This window comes from Pleurodeles waltl, chromosome 1_2, assembly GCF_031143425.1.
Source record: "Pleurodeles waltl isolate 20211129_DDA chromosome 1_2, aPleWal1.hap1.20221129, whole genome shotgun sequence".
In the NCBI taxonomy this organism is placed as follows: domain Eukaryota; kingdom Metazoa; phylum Chordata; class Amphibia; order Caudata; family Salamandridae; genus Pleurodeles; species Pleurodeles waltl.
This window is the reverse complement of record NC_090437.1, coordinates 929,059,330-929,085,322: the sequence shown is the minus strand read 5'-3', so window position 1 is coordinate 929,085,322 and position 25,993 is coordinate 929,059,330. Positions and strand designations below refer to the sequence as shown.

At 43.3% G+C, this 25,993-nt stretch overlaps 1 protein-coding gene across 3 annotated transcripts in view; it reads left to right on the top strand.

The window, feature by feature from the left end:
• The window catches only part of SLC7A2 (solute carrier family 7 member 2), a 395,073-nt gene that overhangs the window by 147,161 nt on the left and 221,919 nt on the right, over nucleotides 1–25,993 (top strand). The gene's annotated exons all lie outside the window — the stretch shown is intronic.

The window sequence follows — 25,993 nt, the reverse complement described above, 5'->3', positions numbered from 1 at the left end:
TACACTCTGGGTAACATGCTTGAAGTATTGTGGGCTGCATAGTTACAGCAACTACAGAGGTATTTAAGCACGTGAGTGGAATTAAAAATGTGAATCGAAATTCCACTTCGGATTAGAGATTTTTCCTACTCAAAGCGCTCTTACAATAGTAGAAATTCTGCCGGAATAGAGATTTTTCATTTTTCTAGGGCTGGGGTGTTAAAGGGGACATTACAAAGGGGTCTCATTGCAAGATACACTGCGCATCCTGAAACATGCAATTTATTGGGCATTAGTGTGCATTCAGATATAGTCTGTTGTTAGCTACCCGGCCTGGAAGCGCACATGAAACTACTCCTGTGACAGTCAGGGATCGACAACACCTTCCTATTCCTTGAAGGGCCATAGACAATATGTTGTGCGGGTGGAAAAAAAAGTTGAAAAAAGTTTTTTAAAATGCAATGATTGTTTCTTCCATTTGTGCTTTTTAAAATTACCTGGCCCGTGGGTAACAGCGAGGAGAAGAAGCACTCAAGGAAATCTACGATTTTTACAAATTTACACACGTAGCAGCTTTATAAATTATGAACCGGGTGAGGAAGGTCCGCGGATTTCTGCATCCCATGTAAAGATCGATGTTTAACACCATGGTCGCCACGGGTTCTATTCTCAGTGGCTACTCTCAGCCATTTATCCTTCCGAGGTCGATAATTATGTAGCATTAAGCCTGGAAACGATAAACTTATTTTGCCTGCCACCCGGGCCAACAGACCTCGTTGTGCTCTGTATAGGTGTAGCAGTTATTTAATCTTTTATAATCCTGCAAATATACCTAAATCATACGTCTTTGATACGTAAATGCCACGGTAGCTTTGTAAGAAGAGCCCAGTGTTTCGTTGCTGTACAGTTCTTCATTGATTCCTAACCCCCTGTTCAGCAGTATATCTAGGGAAGAAGCGCGCAGAAGGGTTTATGATGCTCCCATGTCTTGACTGCACATTCAACCGCTTCCTCTCTGCGATGCTCCCTGATTCTCGGTATCTGGCAGGATGGGAGGGGGCGAGGGTCAGCGTCGGTTTGTTTTAAATGTCTGTATATTTATCTAATGGGTCAATTGTTAACCAGCTGCGTGTCTCTCGGGACATGGGGATTGTGCGTTCGGGTGGTATTTGGAAACTGCTGGACCTTGTGATCAGAGAACGTTTCCAAGCACATTTTCATGTGATTCGTGTATTATGAAAAAATATATAATTTTATCACCCTCTTAAAGTGAAGTAATTGTATTTCTACCATTATTTCAATGTTCCCTTTAGAGAAGTCTATCACATTTTAGAGTATGGTTTAAGTTAGAAAATATACTCGTGACATATTTTTTATTCTTCATTCCCTTTCTTTAAGGGGCGCAGCTACCGTAGTGCAGCCGGTGCAGTTGCCCCAGGGGCATGAGGGGTCTCACTCCGCCTTAAGTGTCACTGTTGTTGCTACCTAGGTGGAGGAAGCTATTGTGCTTGCCTGCATTAGTGTCCATAGCATTGTATCCACACCAGTGATGTCTTCGGTTTTGCTAAATGATAACATGTAAACAACAACCTCAGCACGTAGTGGTAGAAGTGTTTCTATCCTTTACAACGTACTGTAATATTCTCACACTCCGCAAAATGTCCTGCTTGTGCCCCGTGAAGTTCATTGCACAATGATTGAATGATTGAAGCACGCCAGTATGAAATTGGGTTATTAATTGAGGGAGGTAAGTAACTACCTCAAGTATTACTCACAATCCGCTAAAGTCACTAAATAAACCTGAGCTCAATCCCCTGTGGCGCAAAGCATACAGACTTCATTTAGAGACAATTTGTGAAGTACTTATGCAGTGTTAAAACAGTAATAAAGTTGGAAAACAAAACAATAAAAATCCCAGAAATTAATTAGTAGAATAGACTAATTTAATAAACAAATTGACAACAAAAATTACAAAGTTCAAATAAGGGGAACAAAGGGTATGCATTTTTAAAGTTTTAAATATAAATAGCGCGAAGAAGACCAGAGTACCAATGATAGTTAATGATTGCAGTAAAACAGACCTAGGCACGATTTGATGCTAACTGTGATAGAGCATGGGACAGATACATTAACGAGGTTTGAAGATTTTACCTTCTGCCTTTAGTGCTTTAAAACCTAATCTGCCTCAGGATTACTCTTCTAAAGCCCCTAGGACTCCAGGAGAGGCACTTAGAAACACACAGGGTGGCAGGCCGAGGTCAACAGTAGGGTCCAGTACTGGTCCAGTTGCCACTGGTCATCTGGACAATTGGAGGACAAGCTTAGTTGTGCCCCATAGCTTTAAGAGGAGGTCAGTCCTATGACCCTTGGAGTGCACTTGCAATTCTTTGTATTGAGTGTAAGAGGGAGAACAGGTCCAGTATTCTAGGCTCTTCACAGCCCCCAGTTTTAATCCTCTTATGATATTCCACAGGACAAGAAATGTTCTGAAGTGGGTTCCGGAGAGATGCCACATTTAAGCCTGGCATGATTTAAGGGGTCCTGGAGACATCCTAAAGGTTTCCAGGGCTAACTTTACCCACCCACGTTGGGCATTTTCAAGATGACTGAAGTCTTCAGCCACACTAAACTTAGGCTGTGATGGCCGGGGACATGCATGAGAGTGTACTATTGTAATCCTAGTGTCCTTCCACATCAAACACCAATATCCAATTTTAGGCAGTCCCTGTACCCACAACAAACCTCAGAGACATAAGTCTTGTAAAACAAAGCTGAGTTTTCAGTAACTAGACATGGGATAGACAAGAATTGTTTTAGCCTCCGGCCTTTGCCCTTTGAAGTGGATCTCAAATGTTATATATGTAAACACTGCAGACCTGTAAAGCAAGCTGTGACACTGAAATGTCAAAATTAGATTTACTGTCATTGAGGCCTGACTGGCTGGGGCGACAAAAGAAGGGCCCTGCATGAGTGTCAGCTAACATTTGCCTGTGACAGGAGAGGTTTATTTGAAGTGTGCCTGAAGTGTCATAAAAAAACTAAAGTAGACCTATTAACCAGGATTTGTTACCTAAGCAGAGCGTGACACTTTAATGTCAGAGGATCCTCCTAGCACCCTCTGCATACTGTGTGAAATTCGGATGGGCCATCTCTGCCCATTCAGATCAGCCAATTTTCTGGTCCTGCTAGCAAGTTCACACTTATTTAAATGCTAATTACTGGGTGGACGAATTGGGAGAGCAAAAAACACATTTTATTCCAGCGACTTCAGGCAGGGAAAAGTTTACTTTCCAAAAGTTACCTTTTCATAATATTTAGAAATAAAACAATTTCACCCTAATATTAGATTTTTAATAACTCTTAATTATTTTTCTAGTTTGTCTCATCCCTGAGAAAGAGTATTAGTTCTTAATATTGCACACCAATGTTTTCCAATTGACCAGCCAGCCACTGCAGCAAAACTAGCTTTGAGGTGCTTGTCATTGTAAGGACATGTTTAACATAAACCTGTCCTACTTTTAAATACCATGCAGCCTGCGTTATTGAACAATAAGGCCTACTTAGGGGTGAGTTATAAATATTTAAAAGTTTAGACCTGTCAAAAGCGATTATTTTGACAGTTTGAGTGTGCAGTTAAAACTGCATAAGCAGGTTACTGGGGGCAGGCCTTTGTCATGTTTACATTGTCATTGTAGTGGATGGGAAAATGTGTGCTGCAGTCCCCTAGTGACATTTTACATACAGGACCTGGGTACACCTCATACAAAAGACTTGTGGGTAAGTTTAGTAGGCGAATCAGGGGTATTCCAGTTTCAACGTGTATGAAGAGGTAGCTTTACCCCTGAATAGCATAGGTAAAGTGCACAGAGTTATATGGCCAACAAAAAATAGTCAAGGCAAAAATGTGGGAGAAAAATATGGTAATTTCCAACAATGCATTTAAACCTCACATACATCAAACATCATATTCCATACAGGGTCCACTACAGGCAGCAACCATAAACCATCCACTTCAAAATAGTGAGAGGAACCCCATGCAAATCATAGTCTCATCGCCTCATCAGGGTTTTGAAAACCTAGATGAAAGCTACTACACAAAGTATACAAGTTAAGAAGGATTATTTAAAGGACTAGGTGTTATGCATTCTGGGATGTGGCAAACAATGATGTGTTCCTTTTTTAAATAGTAAAGTAATCTAGTGGGGTAGCTCAGAGAGTTGGAGTTTGAAGAGTAAGCAGCACTTCATTAGTTTGAATGCTGGGAAGACCAACTCCGCCCTCCTTTTTGGAGGTTGGTAACTTGGACATTGTTATTTCTAGCTTTTAGATGTGACAGATGTGTTGTATGATACTTCACATACAAAAGTTATTATCATATTTTCTAGCAGCTAAATTCTCACTACTAATTCAGCACTCCCCAGTGGAGCAAATGATGTGATCATTAGCAAATTACTGTTTCTCTCTGTGCCTTCAATCAATGCTGGAATTGGAACAAATGTACTCTGGGAGCCTATAAATTGGGGCTCAAGATGTGGAAGAGGAAAGAGGGTGCATCACTATTTGCGGCTCATGATAATAGAAGTCTGACAGTCATTTTATGCATTAATTTAAAAAAAATCTGCCACCACAAAACTGTCAATAATGACAAATGTGATAGTAAATCTTTTCTAGTTTACTGAAATGATCACAAAGAGGCTGCTGCATTTACCATATCTTACAGGGCTAAGACACTTGCTGCACAGTGCTTGAAAGGGAAATATAGAAATGCAGTTGCTCCTTTGTCCCAGAGTATCTGTTTGCTTCTGAGAAGTGCCTGTACTTTCCTATTAAAAGCATCGGGCAGTGGTGAGAAGGGCCAGTACTATCCCTAACAAATTAAAGAAGTGCAGGTACCAAGTACCTGATAGTACCTTGCCATTTAATGCACTGCTTCTGCAGAAATCTTTCAGTGCCCTGCAATTTTCAGGGAATTGTAATAATGGTAAGACAACTGTTGGGTAATGCAGTTACAGGAGAGATCTGTGTTTTGTCCAGTCACAGTGTTGACTCCTAAATCAGCATATAGCTTAAATGTGTCTGCTTCAAAGCACATTGTGTATCATCCAGATTACAGATTTTTATTTAGATAAGTACACCAGTTACTGCTTTTGAAACCAGGATTCTTTTGTTACTTCCAGTTTATAAATTGCAATCCTTAAATAACATAGTGAGCTATGAACCAACATCAAGGGGTGGCATGTTGGGGGGCGTGGCCAAGCACAGATGAAGTAAGATGGAGTTGCGGCGCTCCTGGCTGAACTCCACCATCCGGGACTATCCTGCGAGGAGAATTCTGCCAGGACCAAGCAACCAACCTCACACAGACCTATGGAAGCTGAACGGACTAAAATCCACCACCAAAGATGAGATGCAGAGAATAAACAAGCAGCAAGAAGGACCAAACCGCAGGGCCTCCTGGCTGCTTCCCAAGATGGCGGCACAGCTGGTGAACTGGAGCACTGAAAGCCCGTAACACAACCAAGGGCACTAACACCGTAACATCATAGGAGTGTGAGGTTGGAGTTAACAACTTGCAGCAGAATAAGCGCCGGCATTAGCAGTGGCCAGGCCACCAGAGACAGCACCAACGCTGGAGAAGTCAGCGATCTGCATAAAAAGGAGGGGCAGCCTATTAGACTGCCTGCGAGAAACCCACATCAGCAGCTGAATACTCCTGCAAGGCAGAAGTAAGGAGGGAGACAGAGGCCACACCAGCGAGAGCACGGCGGGGAACTGAAAGACCCCCACAGCGTCCTAGGGGGCCTCAGCCTGCACAGGGGAGGACTACAGCTTTGATTGCAGGGTCGGTCACATACTGCACCCACGTTGTAATACCCTGGGGCCCTGAAAAAAGATTACAAGACCCGACCATAAAAGTGAGTGGCCTTTCAGGTAGGAGACCAAGCAAAGAGTGCAGCACATATCCCGACCTGCATTGCAGATCACTCGACCAACAGCAATGGGGGGAGTACAATAATGCACTATCCACGGCTGAGGCACCGACAGGGGGGTGCACATTGGAACATTGGAACCACATCTGAGTCCTAAAAACAGCGAAACCAGCAATCTGCTTGGGGCTCCCTGAGGAGAACGGGGGACATCATAAACGGCCGGGCAGAAGCAGAGAGGCACAGGACCCAGTAAAACACCTTATTAAGTGGAGTAAAAGGTCCCCTGAACACAGCCAAGACTCACACGCTCCACTACCCCTAGTCTATAAAACTGGGCAAAGGGAATTTCCTTCCCTCCATCTCTGGGACAAAACATGGACAAAAACAAGTACTCAGCACACATCGCGGGTGACTACGTTGGCCGCCTGGCCTTATCCATTTGTGCAACATATCTTACCAAAGACCGCAGAGGGCTTGAATTGAACTACATAGGATGCACACACAGCTAGTAGGGTGACCACTGACTAAACGACCTACAATACAGCTGGCGACACCAACTTTCTCAACAGAAGACTAGTTGTATGAATGCTCACCTATCAGCCTGGAATAAGTAAACGTCTCTGAAAAACTCCAAGAGTCATTTGACTGCAACACTGACTAACTCATAAACATGGGCAAATACTCTAAAAAACGGGACCAGGCTGACATTGACTCCTCCCAGGAGCGATACACTACCATTGTGAACAATCAGCACCTGGACCCTAGCCCCCCCCACACTGAACTGTAGAGTGCAACCTTGGACACCATATTGCAGCTATTGCTGCCTCTTGCGAGGCACTAGAATTTAAAAAAAGACACTGTGGACCCCGGCATAGGGCTCTTAAGGGATGACCACAGAAGACTAACTGAAAGAGTCACGACAAAGGAGTGAAAGGTCGGCGATAAAAATCCCAAACTGACATCATTAACTGGAAGGGTGTTGATGCTGGAGGAACGAGTTAAAATGTTGGAGAAAAGAGCCAAAGACTCAGAAAACAGTATAACTGTTCTTTGCAACAAAATAGAGAATACCTCCAGAGACATGGTCAACTTCCTGGAAAAATGGCTCCGCGAAGAAGTGGCAGAAGAGGGCTTGTTGCAATACTATGCTCTTGAACGCGCAGACCGCATCCCATATCGACCACTGCTACCTGGATCAACCCCAAGGCCGGTAGTGGGCAAACTACTGTACTACTGGGGCGGCAATCATATCCTGGCACAGGCCTGCACCAAAGGAAACCTCTTAGTGGAAAACCAGAGGGTGATGATTTTCCAGGACTTTACCGGGAAGGTCCAAAATGTACAGGCCTTCTTTATAGAGGCTAAAAAAACTACTCAGGGCCCTTGGCATAACCTACGCCATGCTGTTTCCGGCCAGGCTACGAGTAGTGCACAAAGGGCAAACACAATTCTTCACCAGACCTACAGCAGTATGGGACTGAAAGGATGGGCTCCCCTGGGAGAATGATCGACCCGTGACTGCAGCACCCAGACCACAATGGAAATCGGCCAGGAAGAGGATGGCTTGGAAAATAGAGGCAGCTCTATCATGCTCATCATAGGGTCCTAGAGGAAGTAGCAGCACTAAGCATGGTGGGGTCCAGTCCCTCTCCCATGGCAGACATCAGATCCGTTGACTCTGACTCAAAACATGCATCAGTGATCTCTTATGACACTAAATCCTCAATGCCACTATTCACTTCTGGAACATCGGATGAAATCATCTAAGGAAACGAACCTTAAAACTCGTGAGCTACACAAGGCCAAAGAGTGAAAACAGCTGCATGCTGCAACAGTGGGAAAGTTGGTGGGAGGTTGGGTCACAACTGCTATCTTTTATCCTTTTTTTCTCTGGGTGGTGTGAAGTAAAGCCGAAAGGCGCTGTGGCTGGTTTATCCCCCCTCATTACCGTTGTGCGGATGATGACTGACCAAATGTTTAATGTTGATATTCAGTTTTGGATGGTGACCCTGTTTCTTCTTGTCCTGGGGTTGGGCAGTTTGGTAGTTAGTTTTCACATGTTCGCTCCTGTCCACCAGGGTGCCCAAAAATTGAACACTCAGCTCAAAAGTAGCCAAAATGCAAGGTCTGCCCCCCCCCACTTCAACTCCAAATACCATACAACAACACACAGATATGGGGACACATAATTAGCTGGAGCTTGAGGGGACTAAATAACATGGCGAAAAGGTACAAGGTACAGGTATATTTGAAGAGAAGGGGAGCCCACATTGCTATATTGCAGGAAACTCACCTAATCACCAGGGAAAGAGAGGCACTACACAAAAGAAGGTGGGGACAGATATATGCCACCTCCTATTCGGCCTTCTCCAGGGGAGTACTGGTGTGGATTCGCCTGGGGTCCCCTTCCAAAAGACGAGCACAATGATAAACCCCGGTGGGAGGTATGTAGTAGTATTGGGACAGCTAGCAGGCCAAGATTTGACCATAGCATCGATTTACACCCCAACACCGACCAAGGGAGGTTCTTAGCCACAATGTCCAGAACCCTGGCACCATACATGACTCAAGACATCATACTGGGTGGCAACTATAACTGCATAGGAGACCTGGTAATAGACAGGTCCCACCCACTGTTACCAGATTCTCCTTTCCACCGCCTTGCTCACCTGTTCACAGACTGGTAACTGAACTGGAGCCTAACTGTCTCTTGGCAGCATACACATCCCAATGATTGAGATTACTCGTACTACTCAGGGATGCACAACCTACACCTATGCCTAGACACCTTCTCTTCTCTGTGCTACCCAGGCAATCCAAAACACAGAATATCTGTGCCACACAGTATCCGCTCACAGTCCAGTACTACTGACACTGGACTGACTTCGTGATTGCCCCTGTATCCCTGACTGGTGCCTGTGAGTAGACAGTGGAAGCTTCTTGAACAGTATTGGAGAGGATATACAGCCCTACTTCTTGTAAAACACGGCCACAGCCGCTTCTCCATCACTGAAGTGGGATGCCTTCAAGGCGGTCATTAGAGGATGCAGCATGGCAGAAATAGTGTGAGTGAGAAGCACGTTAGTCAAGGTCATCGACACCCAAGAGCAGACCCTAAGGGAACTAGAGATTGCATGACCTGGTAACACAGACCTGAGACGACAACTGTTAGAAGCCAGGGAGCAAGTAACTGTAGCAGTATGCATAGAGAAACTTTACTGCTTTGACTACCATGAATATATGACCCACACCCATGTGGAACACGATAAGTCTGTGACTCTCTTGGCTTGTGAACCCCTCACATCATACTTGAGGTACACTTAGAATCAGAGGATCACCTCTACACATAGTGAGCTATGAATTGTAGGTTTGAGAATGCTACACCACACTATGGCCCTCATTTTGACCCTAGCAGTCTTTTGACCACCAGTGTTAATGTGGCAGTATCACCGCCAACAGGCTGGCAGTGTATACCGCCACATTATGAGTGTGGCGGGTTGGCCTCTGCCAACCCACCACATCACAACTCATACGACCATGGTGGTATGAACCGCTGGCCAGAAATGTGCATCTCCGACCTGACGGTCCACACATGACCGCCAGCGGTATAATGAGCCAGCCTGCCCGCATGGTTTACGCAGCAGTACTACCGCCACAAATACCATGGCGGTAGGGCTACCGGTGACAGGGAATGTCACCAGCAGATGACTCCCCCAAACCCCGTGCAATTTCAGTGCCCCCTAACCCCCTTCCATATCAGCACCACCCAACCCCCTTCCCCTCATATACGCACACACGCACCCCGCATACACTCATTCACCAACACTTACATACACACATTCACTCACCCACATACATACATGCATTAACTCACACGAATACATACATGCATTCGCACACCCATACACACATGCATACACACACCCATTCAAACACGCATTCCAACACCCATTCACATACGCATACAAACACGCGTACACACTTACATTCATACAGGCAGTCATCACCCATTCACACACAACATCCCCACCCTACCACCGCCCTCCCTTGTCGGATGATCTACTTGTCCGGTGAAGACGTCGTCTGGAAGGGAACGGGAACAGGCGCTTCCACTGTCTGCAGCTCCCACCATCAGGATACTGCCAAGCCGTATTACAGGTCATAATAGGGCTGGGGGAGTTCTTTTGGTGGGGCGGGACCGGTGGAGGAACCGTCCCTGCGCCTCCGACTGCCAGCACGACTACTGGAGGATTTCCGCCCAAATTGTGGGGAAATCCTTCAGTGCTCGTAATATGGTGGCGACCGTGGCTTCGGCCATCTTGAGAAAAGAACGCCGAAGTCATAATGAGGGTCTTTGTTTTTTAATTCATGGATTTCAGACACAAAAGATTTATATTTGGCTTAACAAACCTCTATTTAAAAGGAACATCCTAAACACTCCCATTTCAAATAGTGATTCATTATGCATTTCTAAACTAATTTTGCAATTTGGTAACCTGTTACCGAATCACAAATTGGGTTTAATACATAAAAAAGCCATTTTGTGGTCTTAAACCCTGTGATGGTGCAAATCACAAGCTTTGTGACTGCAAAATGGCTTTGTACAGATGATATGGTCCCTGATTCTTTTCTTAACAGTCTGATAAAACTGTGGAACGCCCTTCCCTTCCATTTATGCTCTCTTCTCAATAACAATCTGCGCAGGAAAAAAGTAAAACCTGGCTATTACAACTTCCACAATGAAGCTTTTCCTTTCCTACTATGCTTTACGCCAGGAAACCCAAGGGGAGGCAGAGCACTTTATAAATTTAATTCACTCCATGATTTATTTTAGTAATAGTTTAAAAAAAAAATTATGGCGCTCAGATGGTGGGTAAACATGTCGGGAAAAGTTTCACCTTCTTTTTACCGTCGCATTTATTACACATAAAATCTTGCATTGATATAATAGTGTATCAGTTGTCTGCGAAAACAATGGTTCTACTCATGTGTAGAAGGAACGCTTGTTTAAAACGTGCACACAACTAAATTAGCCCAATTCCAAGCTACAAACCTCGACGGAGATGTTTGTATGATCCGACCTCAGAGTTGAGAGGCTTAGAGATCACGAGATGCGAGAGTGATGCAAACACGAGTTATTTTTTCAATCTGGTGTTTTGTGTTCAGTTTCTTCCCTGATGCAAAGCAAAAAAGAAATCTTTAATTTCTAAGTATTTTTATGACAGGTGTTGTTATTACTGCTCATTTGTACACATATAACTACACCATAAGAGTGCAAAACAGAACTAACAAGCGAAGTTTCAGGTTCTCACTTTTTCTTTGTCAGTGGGAAGATGCGGGTTGTGTTCTTGTTTCTTGTCACGTTGATAGTAAATGGCACTTACAAAATTGCACCAGGAAGATGAAAGATTGATTTGGCATGTTCAGATTTGTACCATAGAGGCAGCATTGGGCCTGATTTACAAAGATAAACTTACCCAGTTGTCAGACGTGGCTCGCGGAGCGAGGAAGCGGTGGGGTGGCGTGTTGGGGGGGAAGTCATAGGGGATAAACATTTAATTAAAAATAAAAATAAAACACTTACCTCGATCGCCACCGTACCGCTACATCCGCTCCTCTGCTGCAGGCACAGGCTCCCAGCCTGCCCTGCGCCAATCCTGACGCTGCTCAGAGCAGCATCAGGATTGGCTGGGAGCGCCCAGCCAGGGCACTCCCAGGCACACTGGGAGCCTGTGCATGCTCTTGCTAGGCTGAAGAGAGGCTACTGCGCATGTGTGTTTGGCCGGCCAAGCGTACATGCACAGTGAGGGGGGAGTCTTGTGCACTCCCCCTCACAGCTCGTCACCCCGTGGCCCGCCCCTTTATCAGAAAATGATAATAAACTCAGTTTATTATAGTTTCCTGGTAAAGGTTTTGCAGCTGCCGCTGCTGGCGGGGGAGAGGGGCATGCTCCTCTGCCCTAAAGGAGGTGCCGCCCCTGCCCTTTGTGTAAGTTTACAATTGTTTGCTATTCACTAATATATTTTACTAGTAGTATCTTTATCGGTGCAGAAGTATCTTTATGGCTGCACAGTCTTTGCACATAAAAGGACAGGACAGTCCAATCTTTTGTGAATAGCAAACAATCGTAAACTTACACTAAAGTGTAAATGTACCTTTGTGAATGAGGCCCAATACAAGTGATGTTTCAAGTGGATGTCCCTTTCAAAGTTTTACTTGAATAAATATTTTAGTGTGATGAGATTCTACACACTATAGTAATTCTCAGAAGTGTTTGTTTATAGTAAAGAAGGGTCTCACTGTTACACAGAATAGAAAAAAGGCTCATGGGAGAACTCACCTACTGCAGTGAAAGTGAAAAGGTAAATCTATACTAACCCTGTTGAGCAAAAAGACATGGCCAGGAGTGGTGCTTTAGAACTTGTGGGCTGTTTGTCCATCAATCTGCATTTGTGTTGGTCTGTCTTTCTGGTTATCTTCTTCTACTCTTCCCTCTGAGCCCAAATTAGAGAATGTTGCCATACCCATGTTAGGTCTAGGTCTAAAAGATGTCACATGCACCCCCAAATTACAAATCCTGATTCACAGGATCATAATCTGCAATTATTTAAGGGTACAGATGAAAACTACAATTGTAGGAACCCTTGTGGGTGGGCAGGTGTCCTGTGGTCATCAGTTTGATTAACGCTGAAAACGTAATGCGCCAGGGAAAGGATGATTGAGAATATGTGAACTGCAAAGTTATAGCTTTGAGTGTATTCTCAAGCATTCCAAACTTTCCACCTTAATTGCATAGTTGGCATCAATTGTGAATAAGTTAGGCTAAGTGTGATAATGGGGTGGGGAAGGACCCCCTGAAGAGCACCATCTTATTCAAGAGGTGTAAAAGGGAAGATATTTTTCTGCGTGAAGAATGTTCTTCAGGTGGATAACAAAACTGGGGCAAAAATGTGCACATTTCCCATAAAAGAAAACATCCAGATGTTCCACCTGTGGGTAGTCCCCAAGGGTACAGTATACAGTACATCCCGAAATCTATGATTTTGATAGATTTCTGTCCACATTCATTTGGAGTCAGAAAATGCCCCAAAAATGTGGAAATCTATGCATGTCAGAGGCGTATGTCTCTTGCTATCCAAACGTACTCATGGTTTTGAGAATTAGGTACTTTTGGGCCTGATTTAGATCTTGGTGGTGTTACCAACAAAACGTGGCGGACCTGAAAAAACCATCAAGTCGATGGTGCTCTGCCCGCTGTATTTATATGTTACAGTCCTGCAAGCGGTGTCCTGGTGGCAGTTCTCTGACGGAGTGAGGACATCACAGGACCCAGTGGTCAACAGACAATAGTAGTGGCTACGGAATGGAGGTAAGTCACACACCAACACTGTGCCTTTGCCATATGTGTCCCCCTGCATTACACACGATACAGCACACCACATACAGACCATTATTTATTGCCATTCCACCACAACACGTACATGCCCCAAACACACATTTCCATACATCCATACTACAATAATCACACATTAGTGATGTTGCACCCACACACGACACCCACACCAACACATTTACGTACTCATCTACACAAATACACTCATGCTACATCACTACTACACACATCACAACAGCGACCACCACACAACAACTCTCACCTGAGTGTTGCATGCAGCAACACAACATGCTGCACAACATGTACAACAAAATCAATGCCTTATGCCAGTGGCACACATACTGACACAACCACAACACCCCCACTACACCACCTCCACCTCAACCAGCCAATCACATTGCACACTTACTTATGCGCACTGACTCACACACACTACTCGCAGCACAATGACAGACATAGGTCCCCTTGCAATGGGCACACATGGCCACAGTTGACAAGTGTGACAGTACTGTCATTGTGGTGCCAGCATTCATTTGCCAATGAATACTGACACTATAATGACGGTTCTATATGTGTGCGATATGTGTTGTGTACCACTGTGTACCCACCCGTGTCTGACCCACTTGTGTCCCCCGACATGCATGTCACAGTAATCTTAAATAATTAAATAATTACTGTGACATGTATATGTCTACAGAGGTCTAGAGCTCGTATGCAGTGAGCCCCCAACATACACAGCCAATGCATGTTCCCTACCTTCGTGTCCAGCGATGGGGGGTTGTGTTTTCTCTGTGGTCCAGTGACAGTAGTGATGGAGGGTGTTGTCCATTCGTGTTCTGCTGGAAACCGAAGTGGAATCAGGAGAAAAGGTGAGTTTTCACCCAATTCCCCCCTCTCCTCAATCTGCAAGTCTGACTTGGAAGTCGGACTGACACTTTTTGTTTGGCGGTAATGCACATGCAAATCTGCATGGCAGTAGGTGTTGTTGGAGTCCTGCCACCAGTCACTGTTTCCTCTGGCGCAGTGGCGACAGATGGGAATTCTTGGCAGAGTCTGCAGGACTTTGGCGGGTTATTGTCCATGGGACCACCAACATCTAAATCTGGCGAGCAGACCTCCAAGGCGGCGGATGGATTTTCAGATCGTTACCACCACCATCTATATCAGGCCCATAGTCCTTTGGTCTGTCTGTCTGCCTGCTGATTTGGCTTTCTAATGCTCCGCTTAAGTGTTCTGCTTACGTGTCTGTCCACCTTAAACAAATTCGTGAGGAATTCTGAACTGTGAGACCAAATCAAAACATTGTGTGGTTTGTCCATTCTCCTCATATACGAAAAGGACACGCTAGTGGTCTGTTTCTGCCTTGCAGTGGAAGTGCACTTAGGAGGCCGCAGCCTTTACAGATAGTTTAAACTTTACATTTTCAGCTAATTTACATGCACATAATAAATTGCCTAAAATACGTATCTTGGGTTCTTACTTAAACTTAAGGCTTAACAAAGTGAAACTTGTAAGGAGGTGTAGTACTTTTGAGGGAGCTCTTGGTGTATCCTAATATTCCCATTTTTCAATATTTCATCATTTAAATGACAGGACTAACAGCGCACTTTCAAGCAGGGCTGTGTGTCGTTCTCTTTCAGGTTTACTGCCTAGTGATCCTTTGAAGGGCTTCCCTCGTTCAACTAGTGATAATAAACTAAGTACACACGTCCTCGAGAAAGGAGCCATAAACTGCCTATCAGATGCAGTCTTCTTCGGACAATGCTGCATTATTTATTAACCGCCGCCGAGGATTATACACTGAACTATATGGTTTCTTGGAGACGATCACGACTTCCTTTAAAACTCCACATTTGTTGCTTGCTTGTGGGTGGGTGGTTGAGATTTTATTACTTCTCACACGTCTGCCATATAACCAGGAATCGTATTCGCATCCCTCCAAAAACATGCAGTGAGAGAGAAGGATAAACATATCTAAATATCCATTAAATTGCCCTCCATGTTATTGTGATTTAGCATTTACATTAATGCCCAACGACATCTAGTTAATAATATTATTATTAAACCCCCATTTCCCAATTTCAGGCAATTTCAGGCAAACTGTCCATGGCCAAGTTTCATGCTTTCATTAAAGAGAATTCAACAGAATCCAAGCGTACAAAGGTAGTTACTGCCATCATTGTAAGTATTGAGCTAATGTTTATGGGTGGGTACATTGTTGGATCTAGAACTAATTTTCTCTTTCTAGTCTTCATGAATAAAGTCCATGGCTGCTATCCATTCTCGTTTCCCGTCCCATAAAACAGTCCGCGCAAAGAGCCATCCCTATCATCAGATAACCAGTTTTGGTTTAATTGATTAGTGAAGGATTTATTAAATAATGGGTAAATCAAAGGTCCAATTCACTTATAATCATCATGTGAGCACCTGGAGTATGTTTGGACTACAAAGAGACAGTTGGAAGTGGAGAATACATACTGAGAGATGCAGTTTCTATAATTACGCAGTTGATAAGATAGTACAGGATATTGCAGGTAATCGTGTGGTCATTGCTAGTTCTCTAATATTAGATGGGATCCCATCCACAACAATTTTTGCCTGCCAGATATCAGCTCTTTAGGCACATGGAGAAAAGCAGAATCAATACACAGGAAAAGTTTTTGACAGCGCCTGGAGTGGGGGTTAAACTACAGCGCTGGTCAGTTTATCTGCTGCATTTGATGTGGATGGTCATACGTTTCTGGTCATTTCTTCTGAAGCTTTCAATGAGAGGCAGTGAAGCAGATTCAGGAAATGGTCAGTGAGAGAAATAGGGTTGTTGGTTGAATTGAGGTGGGAGGTGGGGTCACCCCGGTCCAGGCAACAGGCACAATCCTTGTCAAGGTGAACCACAGAAGTCACTAAATTAACTTGAGCTTAACTCCCTGGTAGCTTGGCATAAAAGCAGTCAGGCTTAAATTAGAGGCACTGTGTAAAGTATTTTACAGCACATAAACAGTAATAATTTGAAAACACAACACAAGAAAAATTCCACACCAATTTAGAAAAATAGAGTAAATGACAAAATGACAGGAATCCAATCAGTAGAACAGGAGTTATTAATTTTGAAAGTTTAAAGTATAACTAGTGCCTAAAAGATCAAAGTGCCAACCGTGGACATGAAGTTCCGCAAGGCTGGGTCAAAGTAAAAAAATATGGCTGCAAGTTGGATACAAGAAGTCAATAGTGTCCGTTTGCCACTTATCTTCAGACTTTAAAAAAAAAAGTGTTCTGAGAAGGAAATGTTCAGTGTGGCAAGGCTGCAGGCGGTGTTCAAGGAGGAGGTGTAGTCGGGGAGCTGCTTGGTGAAGTTTTTATGAAGATTTCTACATTTGGACTTAGGGCCTTATTATGAGTTTGTTGGTCAGACCGCCGCGGCTGTGGGACAGAGTACTCCACTGAGCAGCCGGCTTTTCCCCCTGTCGTATGATGAATTCCCCGCACGGCAGGTGCTTTCACTGCAGCAGAGTAATGTTGGTAGTATGAGCACTGCAGAAAAGGAGACGGATTTTAATGGTGGCCACACTGCTGAATGCTGGACACACCCACAGCGTGGTTCAGGCAGTAGACCGTATGTGTTCGGGTTCGATGAGTGTGCTGTGTGACAGAGTGGCGAACCCGAACAGAAGGTAGTGGATCGCTTTACATGTGCACCAGTAATGGTACAGCAGAGCACACTCACCCTGGAGACAGTATGAGGCACATTTACTGCCATTCTGCCGACTCACACATGGCGGTGTCCCTGCCAGATAAAGGTCGCCGGAAAGGCAGTACATAATCAGTCTGGCAGTAAAAATGACGACACCACCTCCATGGCCCACCTGTACCTCTCCCACCGCTGCCACAGGAGCACAAATGTTGGCAGTGCTCTTGAGGCGGTCTTCCTGCTCACTTCGTAGTCTGGCTGTCGGACCGCCAGGGAAGTGGATTAGAAGACCGCTGAAAAGCGGCAGCAGTTCCCTTACCACCATCATCATAATCATGCCCTTAGTCTGTTTTTTGAAAGTCAAAAATCTCCAGAGGAACAAGGGCAGGAGGCTCATGAGTATCATGAGTCTGGATACTACTTGGGCAAAGAACCACTGAACAGGATTTGCTGCTGCGAAGAAGGACGTAGCAGGAGGTACTGTGAAGTCAGGCCAACCGGCAATACACGTTTGACGGATAGATGAGCATGTTGGTTCTGGTCTTCCCTTGGTTCTCAGAGCAGTGTTTTTGCCCCAAATTTCCTAAGTCACAAGTTTTGGATTTTGGCTCTCTGTGCAAGTTAGCAGCACCACCAAATGTCCAGGAATGGAGGGACACCACTTGGGAGGTGGGTAGGACTCACTCGGGCTGGATCCAAATGCAGGTTCAAGATGGTTTGACCCTTTCTGTCCCTGAAACTCTGATCAAGAGGCCAGCTAACTAGCCCTTGGAATCCCCCTGGTAGTCCTGGGTCCAAGTGATGAAACTGGGATCAAGCAGCAGGGTGAGCCTTTGAGTGTTCAAGATGGCCTTCAGACAGCAAAACAGTCCTTCCAGGTGCAGCAAAGCAGTCTTGTGGAGTACACAGCAGGCCACAGCAGCAGGCAGTCCCCTGAGAGTCCTTTCATAGGTTATATCTGGTGCACTTTGAAGTAGAAGACGTTTCTTGCGAACTGATTTTTAAGTCCTTGAAGTTCTTTTTATCCCGTGCCCTGCCTCCAAGTTGGCTGCATGAACAATACAGTGGTTACAAGTCTTTTGGGTGAAAGTAGAAAACATCCTATTCAGATGCAAGTAGGACTGTGCCCAGCTCCACCCCCACCCCCACCCTGCCAGTTGATGTCCCATCCAAGCACATCTAATCCCTCTAATGTGTGGCTGTCTGGGAGGAATAAACAACGTCCAACTGCCAACTGAGCCCAATCACATGGCCTAGAACAGGCTACAGTCACCAAATAGGACATGAAAGTGACACATTTAAAAAAAGTGGCATTTTCAAACCATACCTAAAATCTGACTTTACGATTCATGAGGGTTTTAATTACATTTTCTCAGACGTCACACATGGAATGCTTACCTGTTACCAATCAAAAGTTAGCTCATATTAAATATACGTCAACCTAATGATACTCTATGGGAGAGGTAAGGGTCACAGCAGTGAAAAACAAATTTAGGGGTTCTCACTACCAGGACATTAAAAACATTAAAGTACTGGTTCAACCATATAATTACAATGCACCCTGCCCTATGGGCTACCTGGGGACTACCTTAGGGGTGACCTATATGCAATAAAAGGAGAGTTAAGTCTAGGAAAGACTGTTATATTGCAAGGCAAGAGTGGTTTATTGCCAAGTCGTATTGCCAGTTTAGAACTGCTTTCAGGCTGCAGTGGAAGGCCTGGGACATGTTTTAGGTGGCTACTTAAGTGGGTGGCACAATACGTGCTGCAGGCCCACTAGTAGCATTTAATTTACAGGCCCTGGGCATATGGTATACTACTCTACATGCCAAATAGGTGTAAACCAATTTAACCATATTTAAGGGAGAGAGTATAAGCACTTTAGCACTGGTTAGCAGTGGTAAATTATATAGGAGTGGTGAAGGCAAAAGGTTTTGCGGTGACCCTGCAGAGAGGGCCACGTCCAACAGTCAACAGATGAGGCTAAATACCTTAAGAAGAAAGATATTAACCTGTGGATATTTTTGTAAGGTATCTGCCCTTGTGTAATCTTTTTCACGATACCATGAAACTTTAAAAGTATTTGAGCCCTATCAAGTGACAACTGGAGCTCAGCTTCGACCCTCTCTCTTTTGTTATTTGTTGTTTAAATCTCACCCTTGGCATAACTCAGTGGTTCCCAACCTGTGGGCCGGGGACCCCTGGGGGTCCGCGAAGCCTCCTCAGGGGGTCCGCGGCTGCTTAAAACATTTAATAATATTACGTCCCAGCTATCAGTAATGACTCCTCGGGGGTCCCCGTGTTCCAATAATGATTCAGTGGGGGTCCCCAGGTTCCAGTATTGATAAAATGGGGGTCCACAGAAGTCAAAAGGTTGGGAACCACTGGCATAACTGATTGTGGATTTTTACCGTTGATACCAGCTGAGTGTTGATGATGGTAAGATCTTGCTGGCTCTCCGATAGTATATTTGGGGCCTATATCCTTATGTTCTCCACAAATAAATGCAGATCCAACAGCATAGCTTTAAGACCTGCTGACAACGTATTCTAATTACCTAGTATCAATATAGGCCTACTGCAAACGGACTGATGTTTCCTGCTTAAATGCCTTTATTGAACTTATATATGTATTTATATACATACAGTCAAATCCAGAAAAGTGACTAGAATAGAATGGGAGGACAGTACCATGCACTATGCAGGTACTTGGAGACATGACCAGTTGGATGTGGGGCTATCCCATGACAGCTAGAATAGACAAGGCAGTTCAGTTTGTTGAATGTAGTGCCCGTTCACCACACTTAATGTGTTTCACCTCAATGTGCCAGCATGCTTCTAGTTGAATGCCATAAATTGGAGGCTTAACGAAATAGAAATAGCCATGAGGAAGATTTGGCCAGAGGGGAGATATAGCTCCCAGCCCCAGGGACAAGATCATAGGCTCATTTATCAAAGCCATTTTTTGTTGCATAAGTACTGTTACAATAAAAACGGTCTTAATCTGTGCATGCAAAGCAGTCTCAAAAGGTGACCCAGCAAATGTAGATCCATTTACTTCTGCATAAAAATACCCCAAGGTTATGTAATATTATTCAGGGTAAATCCCACTCATGGGTTTGTGAGTGCTTGGACCCATTCGTGGGTGTGTTGACATTCACAAAGTTCTCTCTGATCCATGAAAATCATGGAAGATGTGCTTCAGCAAAGCGTGGTGTAAATCCCTTTAGGTTGAGAAGGGGAATAGCACAGCCCCAAACTTCTCAGGAATGCAGGGGCGAGGGTCTTCTCCACAGAGAAAAATGTTCTCTCCATGTAAAAAGAAAACATGTGCAATTGCACAGAAATGCTGTATTTCACCAAGAGGAATTGTATTTTGCGTACAGTTCTGCTTTGGGGTAATATTTCGTTCAGAAAAGTCACATGACTTTCCCAGGAATATGCCTGTGACTGATGCAACTTTCCATGTGGCTCCAGGGAAAGGTTTGTGAATTACATGGAAATTTAAAAGTACTTTCTAGTCGAAGAGGAGCAATCTGACCTTATTTGAATATTGTGAAATTAGGTCGAAGATGTGTGCTTGAACCCAAAATCGGTAAGTCCCATCCCACTCTTTTTCCATAAGTAAAGAATCATAGAACAATTGAAGGACATTGCAGTGCCACCAGTCCTCAGTGTGATGGAATATTGTGCCACAAGTTCTCCCTGCAGTTCAGAAATTACTTTAGTGAAAAAGAATGCTTTTTGTGGGACTACTAGATTTTCATCCCAGATTAATCATGGAATTAAAAAGACATACTTATCCACCTGAGTAACAGAAAAAAAAAAAAATGAAATAAGAGAAGAAACTGAGACATCTGTTACGGAGGAGATCCCTCCCTACTGCAACACAAACAAAAGTATTTGAAGAACCTCGATTTGTGAAAACTGAAGCAAAATAACATTTTTGGGATTATTATTATTATTTTGGGGATTTATAGAGCGCAACGGCTACCCAATGAGTGCACTGGCACAACATCTTGTATATGTTCAGCTGCTCCAATATATGGATCAACTACACTGGCTGTAAGTTAAGCGTCATCATTTCATTCCAGCTTTTTAAGTCAAGAGGTCATTGTTACACAGAAATGCAGTTGGCGCAGTAAAACAGCTGCAGAATTTTTAATCCCAAACTGAAGCATGCAGGTTTTATCTGTCTCAGATGTGTTATCAGTAAGTGCAAAAGCCAGTGGTCATTGTAGTGCCACCAGTCGTCAGTGTGATGGAATCTTGTGCTACATGTCGTCTCTGCAGTTCATTAATTGCTTTGGTGAAAAAATAATTATTTTTGTGGAAGTACTGGATTTTCCTTTCAGATTAATCATGGAATGAGAAAGACATGTAGACTTTCTTATCTGCCTGAGTAATAGGAGCAAACCTGAAATAAGAGGAGAAACTGAGACACCTGGTACTGTGATGATCCATCCATAGCTCAACCCACAGAAAGGTATTCGAAAAATAGGGATTTGTGACAGCTCAATCATCCATCATCGTTCAAATACAAAGGTGGTCTCCGTTCTCAAGTCTAAAAAAGCCCAATATAACTTTCCAAACATTTTGACGGAATATGTCATACAAATCTGAAAATTCTGAAAACATCTGCAATGTCTTATGACGGTCTATTACTAAATATCTCTAAAATACAGTGAACATTTATGAGGGGAATTTATTTTCTGGCTCAATTGACAGGTTAATCTAACACAAGACAGTGTATCTGACATTAGAGCTCAAAAAGATATTACAGTTCTACTAGGTTGACAAGTTCAAGTTCCAAAAGTAGTCAAATGATAATGTTGTAAGGAGTGTGAGTAATTGAAGGATGGCCTGACATATATACATCTGCTTGCCGTTCAGTTACAATTGAATTTTGTCCACTGTTGAATTATGAGGAGTAGTCTGTTTATTATCCGAGCCCATTGGAATTTGCTTTTATTTTGTAAGTATTTATGTGACATCAGAAACTGTGTAAAAGTGTTCATCAGAAACCAGGTAAAGGTGTTCATCGGAAAACGTGAATAGGTGTTACTTTAAGTATTGCATACAATGGCTCACAGTGCTTCCTGTTGGAAAGCATTATGTGGGGAAAAGAGGCTGTGAAAGTACATAAATTACTGATTTGACCTGGGAGTGATTATGATATACCCAGTCTATGTGATGGATGGTGACTGTGGGAGCAAACACTGTACTCCAAAATTTACCTTATTCACATCTCCCACATTTATTTGGATTGGAGACAGTGTTAAATCCCAATTTCCTTCCAAAACATCAGAATCAATAAACTGTAGTTGTATTAAATAATTCTAATTTAAGAATAATTGGGCCTGTCCAATAACTGAGCTCTAGAAGCAGTACAGAGTCAATGTCATGAAGGCTCTCAAACACAAAGTTATACAGAGTATGTATAAATACCAAACGGGCAGCAAAAGCAAAAAAAAATAAAAAACAGGCAGCATTCAGGAACACTCACAAATCTCTGGCTCAACCCAAAATCAAGAGATTTGTATACACAAGTCTTGCAAAGAAAATAAGAACTTTTGCAAATGTATCTTGGTGTGAGCAGATTTATAATTTCTTCAGCAAATCAGAGATTGACCTTGGGGAATAAATGACAGAGGGATTATTAGGTTCTACAGTGGGAGATTTAGACAGTGCCCAGTTAGATGGCATGTCTCAGATCAACAGAAGTTGTTTCATTCTAGGGCTTCAAGGAGGGTAAAATATCAATTGTGAGGAGATCATTGTTCAAAAGATTGTGTGCAGTAAGTCAGTTAATAGGTTGCAGACGCAGTGGGTGGCAACATTGTAGAATGATAAACTTAGTGCAATGTGATAACTGCAAGGATGGAGTAAGCCTGTGAGCTGATTGGAATCTTAATGTGGAGGGATTTTTAAGTGACACAGTGGCAGCTAGTAAATTAGGGCAGGTGAGGTTAAGGCCCCCCTGCTTTCCTCCCAGCAACAATTTACTGAATCTTAGACAAAAAAGTGTCCCTGTTGAATAGCATATTCCTTCACCTCTAGCCTGGAAAGCAAATATTGTTTATGCATGTCTGGCTGAGATACATTTAATATCTGATGTACTAGAGAAAATTACATTTTGCAACCCATGTCCTGGCAATGGGACCCTTTTTGTTGCTGTTAGGAGCGAGCTGACACCTGCTGCTGGTGGTGCCTTGTTGGCTGGCTGGTATCATCACCTAGCTGCATTAAAAACATTGTGTGTCATACTTGTCATGTGCCCGCAATAACTTGTATATGAAGACAATGGCTGACTACATCTGAAAGTACTTGGCATAAGTAAAAAATATCTTACACATGATGGGACTCCATGGGAAACCCAAGCACCCAATAGCAATAGCAATTGCTGGTATATGATTGTATTCCTAGGCATTCTATGTCAGTAACCACATATCATTAGTAAAGAAATGGGGTAAACCAAAAATAAGCCTCACTGCTTCAATTCCCTAGGTACCAGCCAGGGAGATTACAATATTGATCAGTAAAATCAGATGCAATTTGGAGGTGATGGGATACCAACAAAAATATTTTTTTAAAAACATCCAATAATTTATTTTAAATCATAGTCTATCTATTTCTTATAGAACACAGAAAAACTATTTCTATTCAGTGTATCACCACACAGTTAATTCTTCTAAAATTGCCATCAAATTATCTAATAACTTTCATAGCCACCTGACACATGTTTCGAGGACACTCAGCATTTTGAAGGCACCTGATCTGCTCAAAATATAAAGTGCACAGCCTTTATCCAACCAACGCATTTTGGCCACTGATAGAAGCCAAAAGGAGGCTGTCTCTCGGCAAGGCGTTCCATTGCTTGAATCACAAATATAAATTCATGCTAAAAGGAAGCTCGAAGCTTGGTAAGAGTTACAAATGGATGATCATAACTTCAAGAAAGAATGGAAGATTTAGATTTAAGCGGATTACGCTAAAAACATGTAGCGTGTTATTACCAATGTGTTTTGTAAGGCTATAAACAGTTTGATCAGTAGCATTTTGTTCAAAGTCGTTATATTCCCCTTCTTCGCCCATTGTCAATTGCATGTGTATAATCATGTTGGTGCCCTGCTCCATTTCCCACTAATTTTCAGGCCTGTCTGACCAACCTCATCAATTGCCCATATGCCAAGAACTGTCCTGCTATGATCCAGTAGTCCTCTATCATGTCGTGAAAGGTTCAGGCCATACCCAAGTTGAACATGTCACATCTTTTCCAAACACTAACATCAAAATTTGTTAGCAACCCCATTATCCATTGTAGGCCTTCTAGTGGTAAGTCAGGGGAGAAAACGACATGTTCATTTATTCTTATCAGATATTGGGCACAGCAGTTGCTAGCTCTCACTGCTAGGTTCAGGTAATGCTCTCTGTTATTATGTTTCGTAAACAATTGCCCCCAAAGCCTGTTTGCTGACACACTGCATCCCGGTACATGTTCTCTAGTACGTATGAGTTTTCAACCCATTTTGCAGGAAGTTGCAATTGTGTTGCAGAGTTTCACACTCTAAACCCCCCTCTCTCCCAGGATAGAGGAACTCAAGTTTTGTGTAGTGCTACTCTGTGTTCTCCCCACTAAAAAGATTAAGCAAAACAGTATGAAGTAAAGATCTTCAAATAGATAGTGTGATAGTATGACTAGTAAGTTGAGTCTCCATTTCAACGTATACATGTATTATTTTTAGTGTAAGATTTTTTTTTTTATTACAAAAGATTCTCCTTTTCTGGATTTTACTGAATGCCATCCTTTTCACTGGGCAGGTTCCGCATGCTCAGGCTTAGGAGGGTTCAGTGGCTTTGGATACAGCCAGTGGGAGCTCTCATGAGACAGATGGCCAAATAATGGACAAGTACACCAGACCTTGGAATGGAAAACACAATTTTCAAACATTTATAGTGTTTATACTTTACATATGAATGATAACAAAATCGTTCCCAAAGGAAATCAAATATGAATTTGTAGACTTGATATTTGGAAAAACAAGGAGTCACCAGTCTCTAACCTCGACAAGCAAGAAGTGCCAGGAGGTTTCCAGGAGGTGATGCATTAATTTTAGTCCCAAAATCCTATGTTTTCTTTCGGTAACACAGCTAACAGGTGTCACTGATATCTAAGTACACTTGTCTCCCACAGAAAACAGGTAGGTTGAAGTATCAACAGAGAAACCCTCTGAATAAAGGGGTAAGATCGGGATCTACCTAGTCAAAAAGGGTCACTCCAAATAGAAACTCTGTAAGAGGAGAAAAGACTTCCTCTCCTGTCAGCTTGATTTAAGATAAACATTCAGGTTAACAACAGATACAAAGCTCAATAGGTCCCAGCAAACATCTATAAATGGCAACAGTGAGATTGTATTTGTCCATTTTTCTTGCTTGACCATCACCAATGTTGAGCTAAACCTAAACCCAGCTATCGGATAGAGCCAGAGACTGGCAGACCAGAGCATGTCAGGATCCTTACAGAGTTCACAATATTAGCTGATCACAGAATGGGCATGAGCTGGCATTTACAACAAGATCCAGTAAAAGATGAGTGGTCAGGTTAGGAAAAGTGGAGAGGCAGTGCTTAGTTCCCACCTGGAGGAGAACCCTTGAGATACACAGGTTCAAAACATGTTGATACACTCATCCAAGGGTGTTTGGACATTTTTTATAAGAAATTTGTGAAAATACTATCGACATAGGGTCCTGACCTTTTGTTGAGATCATTAGAAATGGGTGAACTAAGATGTCAACCATCTTCTGCACTATTCCAACCATGCTACATTATTGCAGCCTTCAACCTTACACATCACAGAATATGCCCACTTGCCACAGACGAAGAATGAAGATGACCCTTGCCTCCTGACATTGCTGGACCTCACAGCTGGCTTCTACACAGTTGACCTAACCACCCTCATATGTACCCTGGAGGCTCAAATGGGATTCATCACCAGTGTCCTTCACT